We start from the raw sequence: 16,408 nt of genomic DNA, 5'->3' as shown, positions 1-16,408 counted from the left end.
TGTTGTCAGTACATGTTGTCATGTTGCCGCTGCATGTGAGCCACTAATGTTAGCGCACATATGCATATGAATTTTAATTTGTGAATACATTTGTATCATTTAAATGTAACCACATTGACTTAAAAGATTGTTTGTGTTTAATGTGGTGAAAGATGCAAACAAAAATTAAAAAACAAAAGTATGCTTTTGTATTTATACAAAATGCAACCTGAACAAATATGTTTCTTTGTAAAAGCGCAGCGTTAAAAGTAAATAGTTCTAACTTGAAGTTATATGACTTCACGGATGCATTTATGTTTTAGAGGCGTTGCGTTGTAATTCAGAATTAAAACAATGTACGCCAAAATGTAAGTCTTACAGGCAAGATATGGTATGTTCAACATGAATTTGTGAATACAAAACTTATTTTGTATAATTTTAATGTAACTAGCACATTTGACAAAAAAAAAATGTGTTTAATGTGGTGAAAGATGTCAATTTAAAAAGATCAGTACTTCCTTAAGTATTTACGACCCTCATAAAACTGAATTCAAAGAAAACAACAGTGTTTTTTGTTTTTGTTTTACCACGCCAGAACCTTCCATACCACCCCTTTTTCCAGAAGTTTCCAAACTACGCCCGTTCAGAATTTTCCTAACCACACCCCTTACAATAGTATAAAGACTGAAGCAGACAGCGACAGAACATGACCACAGATGCGTTTGAAATGAGGGACTGAGTAAGAATTAAATCAAGTATCTTTACACTATTTGGAGCAGAATGTGGAGAAGAGAGAGAGAGAGGGAGAGAGATTCCCGTTTTTCTTACGAAAGACACACATGTCCAAACAAGTATCCACCGTCTACGATTTTGAATGTGGCCTCACACAGAGTATCTTACCATGGAAAGTCTTACCGAAAAGACTCAGCTACATAGAGGCCAGTAACATGGCCAGAGTGAACTACGTGGCCGATGTTCTGTTGCACCACGAGATGATATCAGGTGAAGAGTTGGAGTTACATCCAGGCTATGAGAGGCACTTCGGGACAGGGCTAGGGCCTTGATCGACCATGCAAGGAAGAAGGGCAACGGTGTTTGTAAGGCGTTTATGGAAACCTGGGAGGACAAGCGACAACCACAAGCGTCTTCTGTGGCTCGTCCGCAGCACCGAAGGTGTCGGGAGGATACTTGCCATCTTGGACGATCTGGCACTGAGGATTTTGTGGGACTCAAAAGTATTTCCTGCGCGACATACAAGTGTTTGGTCGAAGGCCCATTGCTCGAGCCGTTATGGATCGCCTGACTCATAGAACCCAGATAGCAGATGCTGTCGCCCGGCGCTTGCGATAAAGCCAGCAGCGGTCTTGATCATCCTGCTGAAGCATACACCGTAATGACCTGGTGGAAAGGATCCTAAGCGGCACCCGTGACGGTGGCAAAGCGTCAAATCAGTCAAGCGTTAACTTTGCTGAATGTCGCCACGCTATCAAGGAAATGCAGCTGATGTCAGGGAGAATGTGTGCCATACACTTCGGGGACCTCGGCGCTGACACCATGACAAGATTCATATGGACCCTGCATCTCCCCAAGCAGCAAGTCTGAATGTGTCCACGAGTGTCAGTGACCTTGTAAAAGCATCCACAGAGCATGTAAATCATGACACGTTCATATCCGTGGAAACCGTACATGCATGGCTGTGTAAGGTTAGGAGAAATGGCTTAGCCCAAAGGTTGGAGATGCACATAGCTAGGCTCGGTGTCTCAGAACCGATGGCCTGCTTCGTTCTGGCCCGTGTTCACTCCCCTTTTCCCAACACACCCCTTTTCCCATGCTCCAACACTCTATACCAGTAATGGCGTTTTCATTTCAAATAAGCGAACCAGTGAGAAATCAAAGGCAGCGTGCATCAGCAGCTGTTCCTTCTAGCGGCGAATCTGGGGCGCATCTACGCGGTTTGATGGCGTCGCGGCCATACTGCGGTAGGGTGGGGTTACCTCTCCTGGCGTGATGATGTATTTACATTTGTAAAGGTGTTAAAAAGCGCCTGATAGACCAATGGTTAGCTTGTAAATGTAGGGGCTATTGTTGTGGGTGTTAAATGCGTCATGCAGGGCGTGGCTTGTAGGATTTAAAAGTCTTGGTTTCATGCTGGCTGCTCACTTTTTACCTGCAGTTTTTAACTAGCTCGTTTTTTTCTCACCCTTCAACAAAACCAGCTGTGGATTTTTCTTTTTAATTCTTTTGGTGAAAACAAGAGGAATCGTTTTTCAGCCATGTCTATCCACACATTTGGACAACAATCAGGATCATCTGATGTTGAAGAATGTGAGACAGCTAGAGTAGGACCCCTACATTTGCTCTGTACACTAACCCCGAAAGAGTCATGGGGAGGTGGAGAGACTGGAACACTATTTGGCTTGCGACAGGCCCCTCGAAAGAGGCATCAGGCGGCGGCGATGCTAATACTGGAACAACATGCGGTTTGAGCCAGGCTCCCAGAAAGAAGCGATTCCGTCCAGAGATCTTTCCTACAAGCATGACTGAATGCGTGTACATCTGATCTAGAATATGTCGGTGTCAATGGATACAGATATTCAATTCGATACAGTGCAGGATCGCGTGACATTAGCTGTTTACACTAGTGTTGCTGTCGAACTATCTGGCAAAGCCAAAACAGCCTGTACAATCTCTGTGAAAGACTGGAGCCTTTTTGGTGAGGTTGTCTGCCCAGACTGTGAAAATCCTGGCCTACCTGAGCTAGTGTATGTTTGTCAATGGGACAGTAGCATTGGAGCCAGTGTCTATCGTGTGTGGAAGCAGACCGTTTCACTAGACCTACAGAGGATTTTATTTTCCTTAAGCGTTATGCAGCGAAAGGGAGAAGTTAGTTGCAGCCCGTGGTCCTGAAGAATGGAAGTTAAAACCATACCCTGTTTCATAGAGGAATACAACAAATGGTTTAAAAGCGTCTTCTTTATACAATGGTGTGACTGGGAGATTTTGAAGAAACAGTTTGATACCATTGACTATGTCATCAGAAGAGACAAAATAAGGAGTTCTTATGAAAACATGAGGAAAAGATTGATATTTGGGGATGCTGACCAACAGTCTCTGCCCCCCACGGACCCTCTATAGACCTAAAATCCGTGAGACACAAAGACTAGCAAAAATGGTGGGTCTAATTTTTGTGTGCTAATTATTTGCCAAAATAGTTAAAATGTTTTTTTTTCGACTGTGATTGTAATGTGTGATTTTTTTTCTTCCCAGAGGATCTGGAGTTGGTGTCATCCGTCCCTGGAGCGCCGCTTAACACCCGTATTTATTTGCAGCACTGGTGGCAACCGGCTCTCTAAAATCCCTTTTTTCATCATCTTACGACACCTCCAACGCGGAACACTTTCTTAGTTATTTGGTAGGATTGCCTGTTTCACTTGGGCCAAACGTTTTTGTATATCCTTCCTCAAGCTTTCTACAATAGTTTGCTGGAATTTTGGCCCCTCCTCTTGACAGAACTGGTGTAACTGGGTCAGGTTTGTAGGCCTTCTTGCTCGCACTTTCGCCTTTTCAGTGCCGCCCACAAATGTTCTATGGGATTGAGATCAGGGCTTTGTGTGGCCACTTCAATACCTTGACTTTGTTGTCCACTTTGTAACTAATTTGGAGGTATGCTTGGGGTCAGTGTCCATTTGGAGAGACCCATTTCGCCCAAGCTTTAACTTCCTGGCCGGATGTCTTCAGATGTTGCTTCAATATATCCACAACATTTTCTTTTCTCATGGGGCCATCTATTTTGTGAAGTGCACCAGTTCCTAATGCAGCAAAGCAACCCCATAACATTATACTACCACCCCATACTTCACAGTTGGGATGGTGTTCTGAGGATTCAAAGCTTAGCCCTTTTTCTTCCAAATATACCCTTTATCATTATGGCCGAAGAGTTCAATCTTTGTTTACGTCAGACCACAGGACATGTCTCCAGAAATTAAGATTTTTGCCACATGTTTCGGCTTTTTATGGTGGTTTTGAAGTAATGGCTTTCTTCTCCCAGAGTAACCTTTTAGCTCATGGTGGTACAGGACTTGTTTTACTGTGGACAGCGTCTTACCAGTTTCAGCTAGCATCTTCACAAGGTCTTTTGCTGTTGTCCTGGGATTGATTGAACATTTCACACCAAAAACCTTCCTCTCTGGGATTCAGAATCCGTCTCCTTCCTGAAGCGGTATGATGGTTGTACATTCCCATGTTTTTATACTTGCGTATTATTGTCTGAACAGATGAGCGTGGGACCTTCAGGCATCTGGAAATTGTACCCAAGGATGAGCCACACTTGTAGAGGTCCACAATCATTTTCCTGATGTCTTGATTGATTTCTCTTAATTTTCCCATGATGTCAAAGAAAGAGGCTCTGTGTTTGAGGTGTGCCTTTATAGCCATCCCACAGGCGTGCCACCAATTAACTCAAATGGAGATCTAAAACAGAAAAAGTTTACTTTCTGTTTCATGTATGACAGTAAAGAAATAAAAGTTTACTGATAAGTTTTCTGAAGTGTATGTAAATATCTGGTTTCAACTGTATATCAATAAATCATATGTTTTGCTATGTTAAGATGTGTGATGGTTTTCAAGCTTCATGCTCCAGCATTATCCGCTATCTATAAGCGACTAAGCTAAGATGAATTTACAAATTTTGTTATTAAAGTACTGTTTATGCATATTTTCATTCTACATGGATTAAATCTGTAAATTAAACCTTTATTTAATTTATTTGTTGCAAAAGTCCCCACTAATCACGATGGAATTTGTGTGAATTATGTAAATAACATGCAAATGAGGTCCAACCAACCATGTTAACTCAGTTTTTACAAGTCCCCATATAGGATGGGGAAGTCATTACTTTATCAATTCAGATGTTTGAAGGTATAAGCTAACAAAGCTATGCTGAGTATACTTGATTTTTTCATCGTCTAGCACCTTTAGAAGGGGTGGCCCCCACAAGTGATGGTTATAAAGTTGGTCCTCATAAAACATATAAATGAGTGTGTGTGTGTGTGTGTGTGTGTGTGTGTGTGTGTGTGTGTGTGTGTGTGTGTGTGTGTGTGTGTGTGTCTGATTGCAGAGCAGAGTTTGACCTTAGCTGACAACTGCAAGCTAGAGGCCCTTGCTCTGTTAAAGGTAGAAACTAGTCTACCCAAGAGAGATCTTCCAACATTGATAGATGTTGTAGATAGAAAAAAGACAATTAAAATAATCTAGCACTCAGGTTGAAATGCAGATAACATGAGACCAGGGTTACTTACTTATACTTATTATTAAATACTTCAAGATAGTACTACTTACTTTTAACGTTGGTGTTTTACAAAAAAAAAAAAAAAAACAGGACAGGGTGCAAAGTTGAATCTCATCTTACATTTTTATACATATTGTGCGTCAAGAGGAATACAATATCATTTTAAAAGCTGTATTAATACAAAAATGTCACAAGCACTTTGTTTTTTAACACTGGTAATGTTTGTAAATAATAAGTAAAATCCATGAGTACGAAGCTCTGAGCTCAGGTTGAAATGCAGATAACATAAGACCAGAGTAAAAATGCAAAAGTAGTACTACTTACTTTTAACGTTAGCGTTTTACAAAGAAAGAAATTTTGGGGCAACGTTGAATCTCATCTTACATTTGTTTTTAACACTGATCACATAAGGTTTAAAAATGTTTAATGTTTGTATATTTATTATAATTAGCTAAACTACTACTACTACTACTACTACTACTCTTTTTAAAGCGACATCTTTCACCACATTAAACACATCCAATCTTTTAAGCGAATGTTAGTTATATTAAAATTATACAAAATCATTTTTGTATTCATGAATTCATATTCATGTTGATCATACCATATCTTGTCTGTGAGACTTACATTTTGGCGATGTGTTAATTCCGTATTAGGAAATTACGGCCTTTTCTCGGCTAAAACATAAATGCATCTGGTGAAGTTTTGATTGAATTTTCAGTACATTGTAACAACTGAACAGTTAGCCTCAATTTGTGAGTGATATATGGAAAAACAACACCATAAACATAACATAAAAATAAAATAAATCGTAAAAAAGGGGAGAAACAAGAGGAAAGGCGGTGATACAAAAATAGAAATAAAATGTATACATTTCAAGTCACTGCTTTATCCACTAATGAGTCCAAGCTGCAATGTCCTTATGCTTTATTTAAGTAAAATGTCCACTTCTGCAATCTTTTGGCACCTTTTCTCAGACCTAGTTCAACCTTTCCATTTCCCTTATTTCATGTATGACCTCAAACTATTGTTGCTGTTTAGGACAATCGGGTTTATACCAGTTTCTGTCCCTCTGTACTGTTACAAAGTGAAATATGGCCCAATTACAAGACAGTACATAAGAAAGGAATCTTATAGCCAAGTACATTACTCAAAACTAAATGTACATCCTCCCAAAATGACCTTTATTTTCAGAACTCCAAAAAGCGTGTGTGTGTGATGATGTTTTACTGCTAATCTTAGGTGTAATAAAGAAGCGCCCAAATTCTTCCAGTTAAACACACTCAATTGTTGTGAACTTGCGGAAGTATGTTGGGTTTAACACATATTGTACCATACATCTGATGGATTTTCCATTATTAGTTCCTTTTATCCGCGTTGATTTCAAATATAATGTTGAGTTGCTCCTACATTCGATAATTCTTTCATACAACATAGAAATGATTTTAAGCACGGTTACTATTTGGTCTATAAGCATTTATCATTTATCTTATAACTGGATTACATTCTTGTGAGTTCTCCATTTTCAATTCTTTGTTGTAGTAATCTCTAAATTGTATATACCTAAATAAATCCCGTTTGTGAAGGGAACATTTTTTTTTTTAATGTTTGGAAAGTCTGTCATTCATTGTTGTCTATTATCGTTTTACACTGCCTTAATACCTTTTACTGACCAATCCTTGAATAACTCCTGGCTTAAACAGGGTGTCAAAGGCTATCCATCTAAGCACTTCGCTGGTCTTTCCTTAGTTTTAGCTGCCTGCGCAAAGTTAAACCAGAACTTCTTTTTCTCCTAACACTGACTGTATTGGATAACCTTCAAGCGTACGTCTCGATTTCCTTCCATCTAGCAAAATAGTTGTCATTACACCAAAGAAATAGAGGGAACTGAGCTGCTTTAAGATTGGGAGGCGCCATTCCTACTTTATTGTTTGGCCGACTGAAGTGTTGCATATTTTATTCTAGGCTTCTTTCCATCCCAGGCTAAGAACTGATGACCACTACTGGCAAGGCCTGAATAGATATAGCAATCTAGGCAAAATGTTCCTTAATTACGCTAATCTTACTACTAAAATCCAATGGGTGTGTAGACCATCTTTCAATATCTTTTTAATATTTTGGTTAATTAAATTATAGTTTACCTCATATAATTTGTTTTAACTATGTGCACCCGTAAGTACTTTATTGATTCCATATCCCATTTTACATCATATCTACATCTTATTTCCTTTGAAGGAGTATAGTTGAATGACCAAAGTTGTGTCTTTGTAATATTTATTTTATAACCAGCATAATAACTAAACTCCTCTAGGATTTCCATCAGTATAGATAAGGAGGTCCAGGGTTCAATATTAAACGCAAATAGTGTGGGACTGAGACAACAACCTTGTCTAGTGCCCCTCTCCAATGTGAAAAATGGATACAATGATCCATTGACTTTGTTGTTGATAAAGTGTTCTAATTATAGTTACTCCAATATTCCCTCCTTTGGGAGTTACTGTAATAAGTGCCTCTTTCCATGATGGCGGGAGTTTACCTTCTCCTTTAATCCCATTAAATGCTTTCAGCAGGGCGGGGAACTAGCTCTTCTTTAAAGGTTCTATACCACTGGAAAACCATCACTACCTGGAGTTTTACTTGATTTTAAGTTGGCTATTGCATTATTTATCTCTTCCAGTGAAAAAATCTGCTAATGATACAATCATTTTGTTTCTTGCCAATACAGAAAGTAGATCCAGATCGTTAAGAAAATGTTCCATTGCTTCTACTTTAGTACTGGAGGTTTTGGTATATAGTTTTTTGTAGTAGTATAGGAAAATGTCTTCTATTTCTACAGCATGATATTTTAGTTGATTTGTTTCTGGGTCCGCGCATCTTATGTATGGTACTATCCGCTTCTTGTTTACGTAAGCAAGTAATTTAGGCGGCCTGATTAAGTAATATGTCTGGTTGTAAAAACAAGCTTTCTTCTCAACATCTTGTTCTAATAGATCATTAATCTGATTCTTTAATTGTTGTATTTGCACTAAAAGTTGTGGATCACTGTTATTTTTATGTTGCTGCTCCACATTAGATAGGTCTAATACAAGGTTATTATATTCAAGACCCTCCTTTTTATTTGGCGTTGTTAAGGCAATCAATTGTATGAAGTCACTGCCTTCAGTGAGTCCCAGATGGATCCACCTCTCCGTTGTCATTAATCTTCAAATATTCTCTTATATCTGATTTAATTTATTATACAGCTGATTTGTTATTTAATAAGCCTATATTTAACCCCGTATTCCGCATCCTACCTTCTAGTTGAACTGTTAGATATAGTGCACTATGGTCAGAGACATCAGCTACCTCAATTCTATTTTTCTTTAGACTAGTTGTATCCAGGTAGCTATTCAATACTATGTTAAAATCACCTACACATAAACAGACACCCTTCCAGTGCAGTTACATCCATTAGTTATTTGAAAAATAGTTTTTTACTATTAGGAGTTGCACTCAACAAAAAAAATATATATATGCGTTCTCTTTTTTTAATTTGGCCTTTACCTTAGACCTTTTAAATTGGGTTTCCCAACCCAATCACATTTAAGGACAGTAACTTCACTTCATTAGACTGCATCACAGCAGGGCTGAAAATATCTCACACCATTCTGTTCCCACAGGCTAAACATTGAAACCATAAGTAAAGATAACTGGAGCACAATAATGTGCTTAGAACAAGCATTATAACAAACACAAAATAAAACTATAAAAAGTTTTAAAGTGAAGGGGAATGATACTTTGACTAACAGTCCAGTAGACAGAGCTGACCTCTCACTGCTCCCGTGAGTCAGCACATAAAATACAATATAGTAGCCTAGATATCTAGACGCACTCTAGCGGCAGCCAGGGTCAGTTTTTCAAAGTCAATTTTTACACTAATCTTGATCGCTATACCAATGTGAGTACTGATGATAGCAAAAAATAAATACGAGCCCAAATCAGTGGTAGCAACACGGACTGCTGCAGCTAATGCCCAGAGCTTCCACTTAGCTGAAACAGCAGTTTTGGGGGCATAAGATACCTTTGTGCCTCTTAACAGACAAAAATGCAATTAAAATGTCTGTCGCAACATGAACAGGGACCTTAAATGACAACAAGATGCGTTTAGCAACTTAGCCAAAAGTTTTTTAAATCACCTACCCATTAGCTGCTACCTGTTAACTTGGAGTTAAGCACTGAAGTCATTCTTAAAAAATGAAGATGTGTTCAGAGTTTTGCCGACCACATACGGCAAAAGTTTAATCTATCACCTAAGCGTTGCTCTGCCTGGTTGTAGCGGCTATCCTATTGGTGCAGAGGAAATTTGAAAGACTTCCGTTTATCCCGCCCATGGAAGATTGAGCCCTGCCAATGGTGAGTTCCCAGACCCAGGATCTTGATGTGGGTCTGGCTAACAATAGAGTATATTATGGGACAAGTATTTACCGTCTGTATTGAAACACTACTGCTCCTCCGGTTTCTGCGCTGAAATTTCTGGAGGCGTACTCTGCTTCGCCTGGCACTGTTCTCAAGGTCTCCACCTGTGTGCAACCCACGTTCTGCCATGGTGAAGGCGGCTCCATCAGATGTTTCCTACCAAAGCGCTTTCTCTGACCCCTCCACATCCTATTGTGATTTTCTGTCGGCCATGCTTTCAGGATAATCATCTCCTTAGTACTGTATTGCTGGAAATTAATTTTACAAAACCCAGGTATCGGTGCCAGGGCTTTGTGGAGTGCGCTGTATCTGCAAATCCACCTCATCACTCCAGTTCGGTTCGTAACAGTTTTTTAACAAACGCTATCACTGACCCATCTTTGCCCTGCTCGAGACCAAGTCATTCAATTTGTCCTCCAGCTTCTGTTGGTCCTTCATCATTTGTTGGAGAGTGGTGTTAGCTTCAGTACTCACGTATCCGTGTCATCGATCTGGGTCTCCATCTTGCTGATTTTCTCGTTTTTGCTCCTTTATAGCATGCATGTATGTTAAGCTGCTGTTGGTTGACGTCTTGCTTGAACTCGTGGAATTCTTCTCTCGTGTCATGTTCAATTTCTTCTTTAAACATTTTTAGATCTTGCTTTGGATTCTCGATTTAAAGTTCGCCAATCTGCTTACTTATAGCGCCAAACCCATGCACCCGTTCCTGTTGTTGGTCGCCCGCCATGTTGACCTTCTTCCGCATGTTGTCCTTAACATGTTCTACCCGGTGTAAATCTTTACCCGCCGGTTTATCTTGCGTCCCTCTAACTTTGCCTTTGTATGCCCCTTTATAATCTTAACAGATTCAACTTTTTTTTTTTTTTTTCTTTGAATTCAGTTTTATGAGGGTTCGTAAATACTTAGGAAGTACTGATCTTTTTAAATTGACATCTTTCACCACATTAAACACATTTTTTTTTGTCAAATGTGCTAGTTACATTAAAATTATACAAAATAAGTTTTGTATTCACAAATTCATGTTGAACATACCATATCTTGCCTGTAAGACTTACATTTTGGCGACATTGTTTTAATTCTGAATTACAACGCAACGTCTCTAAAACATAAATGCATCCGGTGAAGTCATATAACTTCAAGTTAGAACTATTTACTTTTAGACGCTGGCGTTTTACAAAGAAACATATTTGGTTCAGGTTGCATTTTGTATAAATACAAAAGCATACTTTTTGTTTTTAATTTTTGTTTGCATCTTTCACCACATTAAACACAAACAATCTTTTAAGTCAATGTGGTTACATTTAAATGATACAAATGTATTCACAAATTAAAATTCATATGCATATGTGTGCGGAACATTAGTGGCTCACATGCAGCGGCAACATGACAACATGTACTGACAACATGAACTGTGTCTGTTTGTGTGCGTGTGTTTCATGTGTATAATGGCACACAAGCACAGGAAAGTTGTAGGAGTGTGTGTATGGATGAATATTATACTTTTTTTTTTCTATGGCGGTCATTTTGACCGTAAACAAAAATAAGTGTGACTAAGTTGAATAAATCACTCAAAATTCAAAGAAAGTAGTCACAATGAATGTTATGTGTTCAAATGCCATTTGTGGTTTTGTGTGATCTGTTGAAAATGTTTTTTTTTACTACTTCTTACTGGTTGCGCTTATTTGAATTGAAAGCACAATTTCTGGTAGAGTGTTGCTGTGGGCATGGGAAAAAGTGGGGAAAAAGGGGTATGTTGGGAAAGGGAGTGAACACCGATCCCGGGCCAGAACGAAGAAGGCACAGCCAGATGAGTGCGAACAGCGGAGGGCGCGAGGACAGCCAGACATATGGACTAGAGCTAAGCATGCACAGACATACGATCAACATGTACTGACAACATGAACTGTGGCTGTTTGTGTGTGTGTGTGTGTGCGTGTGTGTGTGTGTGTGTGTGTGTGTGTGTGTGTGTGTGTTGTGTGTGTGTGTCGCGTGAGTGTGGGTAGAAATGCATTGACCTTTGGGCTTAGGCCCATTCACGCTTATTACAATCACTTACTTGGCCTGTTGTAAGAGGAGCCTTACACATTCCTATTTTACAACCCTGCCTTGCACACGTTCTGCTCTCTGCTCCAAAGAGTGTAAAGATACTTGATTTAATTCTTGGTCATTGGCTCATTTCAAAGCGCATCAGTGTTACTCAAACTTACATTCATGCTGTGTGTAGAATGAAAAACCTATCTTTCTCTGTTTCAAACGGGGAAGAAACCCTTTTTATGCTCAAAATTTCGCGCTACACCCCTCTTCTCTCACTGGATCATTTCAAAACATCCGGATATTTCATCTCTAACGCTCATTGGATCATTTAAATGAAACATTTTTCTACTTCCTGTGACGCCCTCATTGCATCACTTAACACACGTCATTTCCGGGACACGCCTTCCTTCTAGAAGCTTCCAGAACAGACCAGTCACACACACCTGGAAGGCATCAATCACTTTCTGACAGGTCGTGACCTCTTGACCCCCCAGGTCAAAAGGTCATCCATCAAAATCCCACATACCAAAGTGACAGAAACCTCCTCCTTATATCTCTTAGAGCCAACATATTTTCACATGTAAAATCGGTAAACTGTTATTTCAACCAACACTAGAGTTGTGATGGTTGAAAGTGTAGAGAAGACCAAAAACAGCTGTTCATAGTTTTATTTGGTTTCGGTCGACTTTGAATGAAGTGTTTTAGGATGCTAAAATTACTTTATTTACATGGAGTCTGGTGGAAAACTGCTGTTGGTGTTGAGGTCTGAAGTCAGTTTGTCAGTTAGTCCATCATGACATGTTAGCAAACACTTTCTTCCTCTTGTGTGTATTGAGGAAGGAGGGAGAGACCGTTTGACAGGTGAAAAATGTCCATTTAATGATTATACCTCTGAAGTTCCTTAATTCAAAAACCGAGTTCAAACTGCCAAATATCACCACAAGAGCTAAAAGTCTGGCAAACGCATTGATGTGGTTTTAAGTTTTGTCCTCTCCTTTTCTTCTCCTGTGGCAGTATGGGTTGTTAAAGTGATTTGAAAATGGTTGAGTAAAGGCCATTGTCACCACAGGTATATAGTTAATATCATTAGTAACAGCTGATCTGAGCTACCTTTACTCTGCTTTCCTGTAAAGAGGACAACATGGCCTACAGTAAAGATTCTCCATGATAGGTGTGTGTCAGAAGTTGTTGCTATGGTGATTTCCACAGTGAGGGAATAGAGTGAGGGGTTAGACAGTATCTTCCATGGGTCAATTTAATGATAATTATACCTCTTAAGTTTGTTCTGTAATTCAAAAACCGTGGGTCCAATCGGCAACATTTTATCACCACAAGAGAGATAAAATTCTGGTGAATGCATTGATGTGGATTTTAGGTTTGTGGTGTCAAATATATGCGACAAACCAGGTAACCAACAGGGAACCGTCTGCGTCCTTCTAGATATTTTCAGTTTCTATCAGCAACAAAAAAAAAAAAAGTTTAAGTCTGGTGGATTCTGTGACCAGCACAAAATTTGGTCACAGAAGTGCTGTGACCAAACTTCATTTTCTACATTAAAGTATGGCGATACAGCATGGCCCTGAAGAGGGGTTGTTTTGAGTGATGTTAAGAGATTTGCCAAAAATTTCCCATTAAAGTGTAAAGGAAATTTTGTGCCATTTTGCAGATTGTGAAAAACTGCAAAATCTTAGAAAACACATAGCACACCATTCCTGAGCATTACACACATTTTGATGCATTTTGTGTGCACGTGTTGGCAATGCGCCGTGACTAGTAGCGGGACAAAAAAAATGTGGCACAAGACGAAGAATAAGTATGCAGGATAATAGACATTGTGCCAATTGCAGCACATCGGCACACTGAATTAGTGATCTAGTCTGACTCACTGGATGCAAAATGTAGGCCTGTCATTTGCCATGTTTTTCAAACTGTATTTTGCCATCTCCATTATCAATTTTAGCCAAATTGAGTCTATTCCCCTTACAGCCAGAGCACAAAATTCTGGGCCTGGTAAAAAGGCACTCTATGGGTCCCTCCCTACATCTACAGCTGTTAATTCTAGCATCTTCTTGGGCCCTCACGAGGGGCCTGGGTACTCTGTAGTGTTCATTTTGTCACCCATTTTTTATTTAGTCGTAGTCTTGGGCCAAATGTCCTTGTTAGTTTTAGTCATTCACATCTTTGTTTGTCAAGTTTTAGTCGACTAAAAGTCTTGTCATTTTAGTCTAGTTTCAGTCAAAAGAAAACCATCTTAGTCAAGTATTAGTCAAAACATTAGTCTTTTTAGACAACATGAGATATCTGATAACCATTTCAGTCAAATAGTTACGATGTAAAAGGCGACCAAATATTGAGCCTCTTCCTTATTTCACCAGTAAATTCCTGTTAGACAAAAACAAGCACTGAACGGGAAAGACGATAACCATAACTTTGAATGCAGCACAACGCTGGCGAGGCGAATTTGAAGTGAACGCAACATCTGTTTTTCAGACAATGGCGGCTACAGGAATCCTATACAGAGAAATACAGACAGACATTCTGCACAGTTTAGCTGTCAGCATTTTAACAGCGTTTACTCCAGTTACTAGCTAACGGTAGGCTAACGTTACCTGCTGCTAAGTGTACTGTTACTAGGGTGACATGTGATGTTTAGGAGCATCAGAGAGAAGCGCAGCCGGAATTTGCGTTTCTACTCTGTCTGGTAGATAGCGGTCGTTAAGGCACCGGGCCTCGGTACCCAACCCTAGTAACTGCTGAATATTCTATCATGAAAAAGTAGGCTTTTAGACAAAGTTGGTTTTTATTTTAAGCAAAAACTTTTAGTCTTTTAACAATAATGCATGTTAATTTAGTCTTAGTGTTTTTGGACAATTGTGCAGTCTCGTCATTGTCTCATCTTAGTCGTGAAAAAACAAAAAAAGTCGTTTAACATTTAGTCTCGTCTGACGAAATTAACACTAGTACTCCGACCCCTTCCCTTCGGTTAGCATTCCCTGGTTGTAATGGAGTCCTGATCGATTTAACTGACCACCTCAACCATAATTCAAAACCATAAACTCTGTTTATAACCTCACAAGACGACTAATCAGATTGTTTACAAGACATCATTCAAAGACCTGTTGAAATGAATCTAAGAGGAAATTCTCATATGGCAAATTTTGTGAAGTGGGCACAGGATGGCATTAGTTACTGAGACATGAATGAAAGTCCTGATGGTGCCTTTTCATTTAACTAAAGTGTAATTTAGTAAAAATAACATACTGACCTTTAGTTTCAGTTATCATTGTTCTACAAACTAGTAACTAATTTAATTACCTCCATTGTGTTGTCAAAGAGCTTTCCTGACTGTTCAAAACAGCCATTGTTTTGTTGTTTACTTTTCAGCCAAGTCACAGACGCTTCAATGTTCGCTGGGTCAATGTAGATGAAAGACTGAGCTTTGGCAAACGATCTCAACACAAATGCAGTCAGCCTGAGGATATTACAACAAAAGTTAAACAAAAACAAAAAGACAAGAGGAAGCACTTATGATCCATTTAATGCTCACAATAATCTTCTACTCTACAAGTAGAAACTGCATGTCATGTAAATCTTGGACAACATGCAAATATAATTCTTCTTTGTGGATAATTGACCAGTAATGTTCTCACCAAGTGTTCCCTGGTCCTACGCCAAAAGTGCTGTAAGAACCATCCTCATCTTTGTAATTTAGCTGTCTCTGGTAGCCTGTATAACAATAAAAACAGGGCATTTACAGATTTGATTTCTGATAAGCTCATGATTTTAGGTGAATGTTTAAAACAGCTCTGTAGGTGAATGTACAGATGTTTAAAAAAAATAAAAAATTAGCGAAGGAAAGACATGCTACAAGGTCACCCTGGTGGCCTAGAAGTTATGGTGGGGTAGGGGCCTATTGTCAGCACCATAACCCAGAGGCCAGCAGGGTGCCCCTGATCTGTAGTCTCTAATTGGAATGACAAGCAATGTCTAGCGATTATGCACGCTGCTTATTATATTTTGTGCAACCAGCACCAGAATGTAGCAGACGGTAGATTTGGCATACGTGTTCTTTTAGCTACCAAAGTAAACGGAGACTCACCACTGGTCAGGAAGTTGGTAGCCTTTTCCCTGATAGCTGGGGTCAGCTGCTGTGTGTTTCTCAGGGTATTACCTGAGGATGTAGATATTTGGGGCAATTGGGCAAAGCCATGTTCTGCTCACCACATCCATACGGCATCTGCAGCAGCCCATCCAGGTTCTTCAGAGCCCGGCCCAGAATGTCACCTGCCCAAAAACACGGAATCACTGAGACCGAACACGTAACCAACCTGACCTTTACTTTCTACTGGGGCTTGAAAGACAAACTGTTCTCATGTTGTTATTCCACCTTTTGTTAATCCAGAGAGAAACTAATTTAATATGTTGAAGGTATAAATGCACTTTGTATTTTGACTTTAGTTAGAATAAAAGTGAATCAATTTAACAGATTCATTATTGATGCAAGCCTTTCCCTTCCTAGAAGAAAGGGAAAGCAACTCTCAATTAAAATGAATCCATTAGTTTACCAAGGACTGATACTGAAGCACTGGCAGATCCATCAATCATGTTCTCAGGGAGTTTTATGTCCATTTCCTCTGTCAAAACTTCCCCTGA

At 39.4% G+C, this 16,408-nt stretch overlaps 1 pseudogene; it reads right to left on the bottom strand.

Annotated features, from left to right (window-relative positions):
- Window positions 1-1,085: 1,085 nt before the first annotated feature.
- The window catches only part of LOC120551337, a 29,496-nt pseudogene continuing 14,173 nt past the window's right edge, over window positions 1,086-16,408 (bottom strand).

Source organism: Perca fluviatilis, chromosome 2 (genome assembly GCF_010015445.1).
Source record: "Perca fluviatilis chromosome 2, GENO_Pfluv_1.0, whole genome shotgun sequence".
In the NCBI taxonomy this organism is placed as follows: domain Eukaryota; kingdom Metazoa; phylum Chordata; class Actinopteri; order Perciformes; family Percidae; genus Perca; species Perca fluviatilis.
Note: the sequence above shows the minus strand (reverse complement) of the source record. Positions and strands in the feature narration are given on the sequence as shown.